Raw genomic sequence first — 7,661 nt, forward strand, 5'->3', positions numbered from 1 at the left:
CCACAAATTTTAACTGTTTATCTTTACTTAGAAGCCAGCCTGTTCTCCTGATAACTGTTAGCAGAGTTGCTAACCCTTAGACGCTGAATGATTTATGCTGATGGAGTTGGGGGAAAGGATGGAAATTATGGTGACAGCAAGGCGACCATGTAAACTAATATGATTAGCAAGTATGGTAAAGTTTGCATTTTGTTTGTTTGGTGTTTGATTCAAAGATACTGTGACAGATTGGACCCCTGAATTTTTAATCATTTAAACTGAATAGGATTTTGATACATGAGCTTTGGAGTCGGGTAAAATTCTCAATCCAGACCCTCCAACTTGCTGTGACTTTGGGCAGGTTAAATAACTGCTCTGAACACCTGTTTCTCCACTGTTTTAAAAAAAAAAAAAAAAAGGTCTTGAGTGTATTGGGATTAAATGAACGAATGAAAACTAACATACGCTTTAATATTCCAATGAATATAAAACACCTGGGACATGGAAGGTTAGATGGTGCTCAATAAATGTTCATTCTCTTTGCTTTCTGTTAAGATGCCTTTTGTGCCTATGTGTGTTTCTTCCAACAGAAAATTTGGAAATTTCTGTGCACGTGTGTGTGAATGAATATATATATATATATATATATATTTACACAATTATTTTGATTTTTTTTTACAGGATTCTTTCATAAATAGGTTGTGAAAACTTTGAGAAACCCATTAAAGGGCATGCTGATGCATCCATAAAGAAGGAATAACAGGCAGAGCTGGGGCTCAGTGGTTTGGAGACCAGGTCTTCCTCTCTGGGTATTTTACTCTTAGACATCTGGACCAGTTCCTTCAAACTCTCCAGTATGGGATCTAAGACACCAATTTAAAGCTATCCTGCGTTCTTTGCGATTTCTATTTGCTAAGTCTAGATAAAGTACTTTTGAATTAAGTGCCTCTTTGGCTATCATCAAGGGTCCAATTACTTGTAGACAACTAAGGTATTTTGTTTCAATTCCTCCATGTTGAGAATGATACAAACCAGGGAAATACCATGGCAGATTAAAACAGTTCCTTTATAAGAGCCCTAGGGTCACTAACACTCAACAGCTTGACTAAAAGTGAACCAGCATTGAAAAACAACACACATAAGCCCTCTTTAATTGAATTTATTTCCCTGTCAATTGTCAAACTGAAGAGTGACTTTAAATTTAGTAGAAGAATAGACAAATGGAACCTTGCAACCATAGGGGAGCAAGCCAGGCTGGCTTTGTAGCTCTGCACTTAGAAGGGCCCCTCACTTGATTTAATGTTCTCCTGTTACTGTCTTGAAATTCTTAATAATTTTTGAACAAGGGAGCCCTCATTTCCATGTTGCACTGGACCTCACAAATTATTAGCCAGTGCTGGGAACAGAGGAGGGAAGTGGCATAGAAAAGAACACTTACAAAACACCTGTATGTCAGGCACAGCCCTAAGAGCTTAAAACAGATTATGTCATTCAATATGCCTTAGAGGGTAGGTATCATCATTCTTATTTTACCAAAGATGAAACAGGCCAGCAGAGACTAAGACGCTTACTCAAGATTATGAATCTAGTAATGGTAAATCTACTTTCCAGAGTTTTCCATAGAGAAGAATTCATTAAGAATGTTTCTTCCACAAGAAAAGGGAACCCTCCTACACTGTTGGTGGGAATGTAAATTGATACAGCCACTATGGAGAACAATATGGAGGTTCCTTAAAAAACTAAAAATAGAACTACCAGACGACCCAGCAATCCAACTACTGGGCATATACCCTGAGAAAACCGTAACTCAAAAAGAGTCATGTACCACAATGTTCATTGCAGCACTATTTACAATAGCCAGGACATGGAAACAACCTAAGTGTCCATCAACAGATGAATGGATAAAGAAGATGTGGCACGTATATATAATGGAATATTACTCAGCCATAAAAAGAAACAAAATTAAATTATTTGTAGTGAGGTGGATGCACCTAGAATCTATCATACAGAGTGAAGTAAGACAGAAAGAAAAACAAATACCCTATGCTAACACATATATATATGGAATCTAAAAAAAAAAAAAAGGTTCTGAAGACCCTAGGGGCGAGACAGGAATAAAGACAGAGACATAGAGAATGGACTTAAGGACACGGGGAGGGGGAAGGGTAAGCTGGGAGGAAGTGAGAGAGTGGCATTGACATATATACACTACCAAATGTGAAATAGATAGCTAGTAGGAAGCAGCCACATAGCACAGGGAGATCAGCTTGGTGCTTTGTGACCACCTAGAGGGGTGGGATAGGGAGGGCGGGAGGGAGACGCAAGAGGGAGGGGATGTGGGGATATAAGTACACATATAGCTGATTCACTTTCTTATACAGCAATTAAAAGCAATTATACTCCAATAAAGATGTTTAAAAAAAAAAAGAATGTTTCTTCCACAGAGGAAACCACTCCCTCTGCCCATTTTCCTTGGTGCTTCCTTGCCCCGTTTGTATTCTCTCTCTTCCAACCCTACCCAACTTGCCATCTTCAGGTAGCCGTTGTAGTTTGCATTTTCTAGAATTTCATATAAAGGGAATCCTACAGTTACTCTTGTATGGCTGTTTCCACTAAGCGCGTAAATATATTTTTAGTGTTATTCATGTATGTGCAGAAGCGTGGCATCAAGAATAAGCAAGGCCCTGTTATGTATTAGAGCTGCATTGTTTATAAGCAAAGGGGCTTTTTATGTACTGACAATCACTGAGAAAGAGTTGTTTAAAGTGAGAAGTGAAGTTGCAACTAAGTAAATTCAAATTCAGTTTCATATCAATTCATTATCAGTAAAAGAATTTTGAATCATCTGCCTCATTAAAAAAAATCACGACAACTTGGTTATATTCGGAGGCATAAAAATAAAATTTATTTGAGCTAATATGTGTTGCTTTGTAGTGGGATGAATTAGGGAAAGTGTTTATTTTTTTAATCTGTAAATCCCATCCCTCAGTTTTAATTAATTGGCTCTAAATCTAGGATAATTTCAGGAAATAAATATTTTGAGCCTGGATCATAACTGCGTACTTAAGTGCCAAATGAGAAGAACAATTGCAAGGCAGAATAAACATTTAATTAAAGGAAATTAGGTTGAAACAATATTCATGGGGGAGCATGGGTTTGCAGTGTAGGTAATGGATAAAGAAACTGGGGGCATTCATGAGCTTCAGAAGTCAAGACATTATGAGCTTACATACCTGAAAAGTGACAAACAGGACTTCCCTGGTGGTGCAGTGGTTAAGAATCCGCCTGCCAATGCAGGGGACATGGGTTCGAGCCCTGGTCTGGGAAGATCCCACATGCCACGGAGCAACTAAGCCCGTGTGCCACAACTACTGAGCCTGCGTTCTAGAGCCCACGAGCCACAACTACTGAGCCTGTGTGCCACAACTACCAAAGCCCGCGTGCCTAAGGCCTGTGCTCCCCAACAAGAGAAGCCACCGCGATGAGAAGCCCGCACACCGCAGCTCAGAGTAGTCCCTGCTCACCACAACTAGAGAAAGCCCGCCCTCAGCAACGAAGACCCAACACAGCCAAAAAAAAAAAAAAAAGTGACAAGCGTGACCGGCCATGTCAGGGAAGGCTGGGAAAGTTACCAGCGTCTGCTTATCTCCTCCTAGACAAATTGGCCACATATTATTCAGCAGGAGAACTCTAGATGGTGTTCTTCAAGGGCTTTGAGATGAAGAGTGTGAGGGCGTTTATGAGTATCTGTATTTTATGTTGGTGGTGGCTAGGTAAATAGAGGTTGGCCGTGGGGTCAAAGGAACAATTTGTATTGGTGAGAACAGAGGGCCTGTTGTAGTCTTTCTGTAGTCTTTGATCTAGTACAGTGGTTCTCAATTGCGGACAACGATTTTGTCCCCTAGAAGGTATTTGGCAATATTTTGGAGGCACTCTTGGTGTTCACATCTGGGGAGTTGCAGCTCTGATTACTGGCATCTATTGGGTAGAGGCCAGGGATATTGTTGAACATGCTACAATACACAGGACAGCCCTTTACAATAAAGAATTATCAGTCTAAAGTGTCAGTTGGGCCAAGCTTGGGGAACTCTGGCCTAGTAGTGTTTGTATCATCCTGCTGCTGCCAACTCCCTCCTCAGCTTATGGTCCCCAGCTGTAAACTAATAAAGTAGAATTGGTCTTTGGTTATGTGCTTTTAATTATGAATAGGACAGTTTTAGAGAAGGGAAGATATAAGAGAGGGAGACAAGTATTATTTAGTTGCTTTTCACCATGAGGATTTACATTCTGAGGCTAAAATGCAAATGAATTCATTGGCTGGAAAAGAGATTTCAGAAAAATATTCACACTTTTATGAAGCTTGTGAGTTGCCCCCAGGGTGAAAGGCTAATGAGTCAGAAATAATTTACACGGCTTAGAAGCTGAAACCAGAAAGCACAGAAAGGCTTCAGGTGGTTGAAAGCAAAGTAGAATTATTTTACGCAGTTGTACAATGTGTATGTCGTGCAGTATTTACTAAATAACGCTCATCCAAGGATCTCACACCCTTTGCATAAAATTTTCAATTGTCATGAAAAAACCCTCTTCTCTCTCTCTTTTTTTTTTTTTGCACATTGCACACCAAAGCTGCAGTTTCAAGCTTTCTCAGTGTAACCTAAAAATATTTGCTGCATACCATGTGACTGTGGCTAAGAGAAGGTGTAAGAGGCTGGAGTTTTTCTAACAGTCAGCTTCTCTTTGCTTTGACCTTTCTTTGTGGTTCTGTAGAATTCGATGAAAGGCCTGCATAGTCATTTTAGTAATGACCTTTAAAAAGTTGCTTGTCAGGGTGTGCTCAATAGATATTGCCTTGTCATTTTGGATAGAGAGAGAGGTAGGGACCAACGTGATCACGATAAAAGTCATTTGGTCCCAGTTTGTAAATAAGGTCTGCAAACTTCCGTCTTTGAGAAAAAGAGAACTACTTGATGCCATATAGAAAGTGCAAGCAGATTGACATTGATCAGATACACTGTTACCTTTATAGACACCTAACTTTAATGAAACATTTTTTTTAATTGCAAAAGTGATTTGTGATTATTATGGAGAATTTGGAAAATATAGAAAGGAGGTAAAAAGAAAATGGTATCATCCATAATAATCCATAATCTGGTGCTCAGAGATAACCAAGCATTAATAGTCTTTCCATAGAGCACAACTTAAAAAGAAAGCTTTAGTTTTATTTCACAAATAAACTTCTGTTTCTCTTTCTTTACTAAACCACAAAAACCATTGCCTAAATAAATGACATAGGAAAATCTTTGTACACTTATTTGTTTTTGATGTTACTTGAAGGAAATGAATAAATATGTTTTCAACACCATTTTGGAAATATTAATAATTTCAACTTAATTAATAATATTCTCCATTATCCTGGTTTGAGTATAATCCATAATCTTTATAAAGGAAAATTATATTTATAGGACTTATTTCTTAAAGCTGATTCAAAGACTTCATTAAAGTACCTATTAATCCTAAAAGTACTGCTTGTGTCTCTGGTTTAAAAAAATTATTTTCCCCTTTCCCCTCCAAGAGTGTCTGCCTCAGGGATGTGACTTGGTGAGAAGAGGGAAGAAGAAAAACTGAGTTTCTAAACAGCCGCCTCTCCTGGGTTATTGAAATGGATGCAGAGCAGACACAGGATGATGTTGAACCTTCGGTCTCATTTGTGAAAACTTGTGCAATTTTTTTTTTCCGTGCTACACTACATACAAATCACCAAATTACAAATTAACCCTTTGTGATCCTTGGTGTAATGAGCAGTTTCTTTGGGGCTTTTTCTTTCTTTCTGGGAAATGGGAGGGAAAGAAGCAAGGTATTACCTTGCTCTTCATTTGTATTTTGGTCCCAAAATGTAAATACAATTTTCTATGTTACTTTTTTGTGGTAACTACCAAGATGAATATTTTAATTAGATAAGTTATATAGAAAGGAAGGAAAATTCCACATCTAAATAAAAAAAATTTTTTTTCTCATCCATTTTTTAAGATATTCTAGTAAGACAGAAAGGTATAAGGTATAATGTAAAAATCCCTCATAATCTCCACTGCACCGTGACATGACCGCTGTCAACAGAGTTAACCGCTGTTAACATATATTGATACACTTCATCAGACTTCTTCTTATAATATTTAATATAGAGTAGACATAGTGATAATCACTTCTAATTAACATCAGTGGGATCGTATTATGCAGACGCTTCTCTACCATGCTTTTTCACTTAGTATCTCTCGAACATCATTTCTTTTCCATGCACAAAAATCTACTGTGTTCTTTTTTAACGGATGTTCTGTTTTACCAATTCCACATTCATGGACACTTCTTTCTGATTTTTTGCTGCAGTGAACATCCTTGTACGTATATCTCTGTGCTCTTCCTCAGGAATTTGATCCCACCCTTCCCTAGGACAAATCTAACCTCCTAAAATTCTGTAAGAATGTTATCTTTATCTTTTTAAAATTAACAAAAACCGCTTGAGAGAGCACCATGATACAGGGGACCTGTCATTTCTGCCTCCAAACATTCTCTGGAACCCCTTCAATTCTCTGCATCCAGGCTGACACAGCGCAGGCCACACACAGACATCTCCAGCTCAGCCTACAGCGCTGGCCTCAGAGTGTCTGCCCTTTACCATTTGTGGGCCCTAGAATGAAATCTTTGAAAGGCTTCCCACAACCTTTAGAGCAAAATTCAAACCCCTTTCTCACATGGTCCTCAAGACGGCACTGGGGCAGGCTTCATAGAAGTTTATCATTCTTCCTCCCTGTCCCTGCTTCTTCTCATAGCAGTTTATGTTTTTCTCTTGTACTTGGGCCACCCCAGCCCCCTTTCTGTTCTGGGGACATATGTTAGTCTGAAGTCAGCAAGCTGGAGACCCAGGAGAACTGATGATATGGCTCCAGTCTAAGCCCCAAGGCCCAAGAACTGGGAGAGCCAATGGTGTAAATTCCACTTCAAGTCCTTTTCTGAAAACAAGAGAAGACCGATATCCCAGCTCTAACACAGTCAGGCAGAGAGAGCAAATTCTCCCTCATTCAGCCTTTTGCTTCTGTTCAGGCCTTTAACAGATTGGATAAGGCTCATCCACATCTGCTTTGCTCAGTCTACCCATTGGAACGTAAATCTCACGCAGACACATCCTCAAAGGCACACTCAGAATACCCAGGCACCCTGTGGCCCAGTCAAGTTGACACGTGAAATGAAATGTCCTAGGACAATTTCCTGCCTCCAGACCATTCTATCATTTGAAAGGTTTGTAGAATGGGCTTGTTCTCTTTCTCCAGTTCTCAATTCAAATGTCAACACCTCTGACTTTTCCAAACCGCACTCTCTCAGGTGACCTACCTCAGAATTACCACATTGTCTCGTGACATACTGAGTATCATTTGTAACACTTATCCCGATGTGTAATTTTTTCATTTGCTGTTTACTTGTTTTTAATCTCTCTCTCCTACTAGGATATATTAGGTTAGGGGCCTAGCATGCCTTGTACTTTATTGGTATCTACCCAAAACGTGTGCAATAAATGAATAGTGTTATTTCAACATCAATTGGATAATTTAGTAATGTTAGATTTTAGAAGTCCTGTGTAGACAAATCTTCCTTGTAGAAGAATTCCAAATAACATGTGGAGATAAGCCCCC

The sequence above is a fragment of the Phocoena sinus genome, chromosome 14 (assembly GCF_008692025.1).
Source record: "Phocoena sinus isolate mPhoSin1 chromosome 14, mPhoSin1.pri, whole genome shotgun sequence".
NCBI lineage: Eukaryota > Metazoa > Chordata > Mammalia > Artiodactyla > Phocoenidae > Phocoena > Phocoena sinus.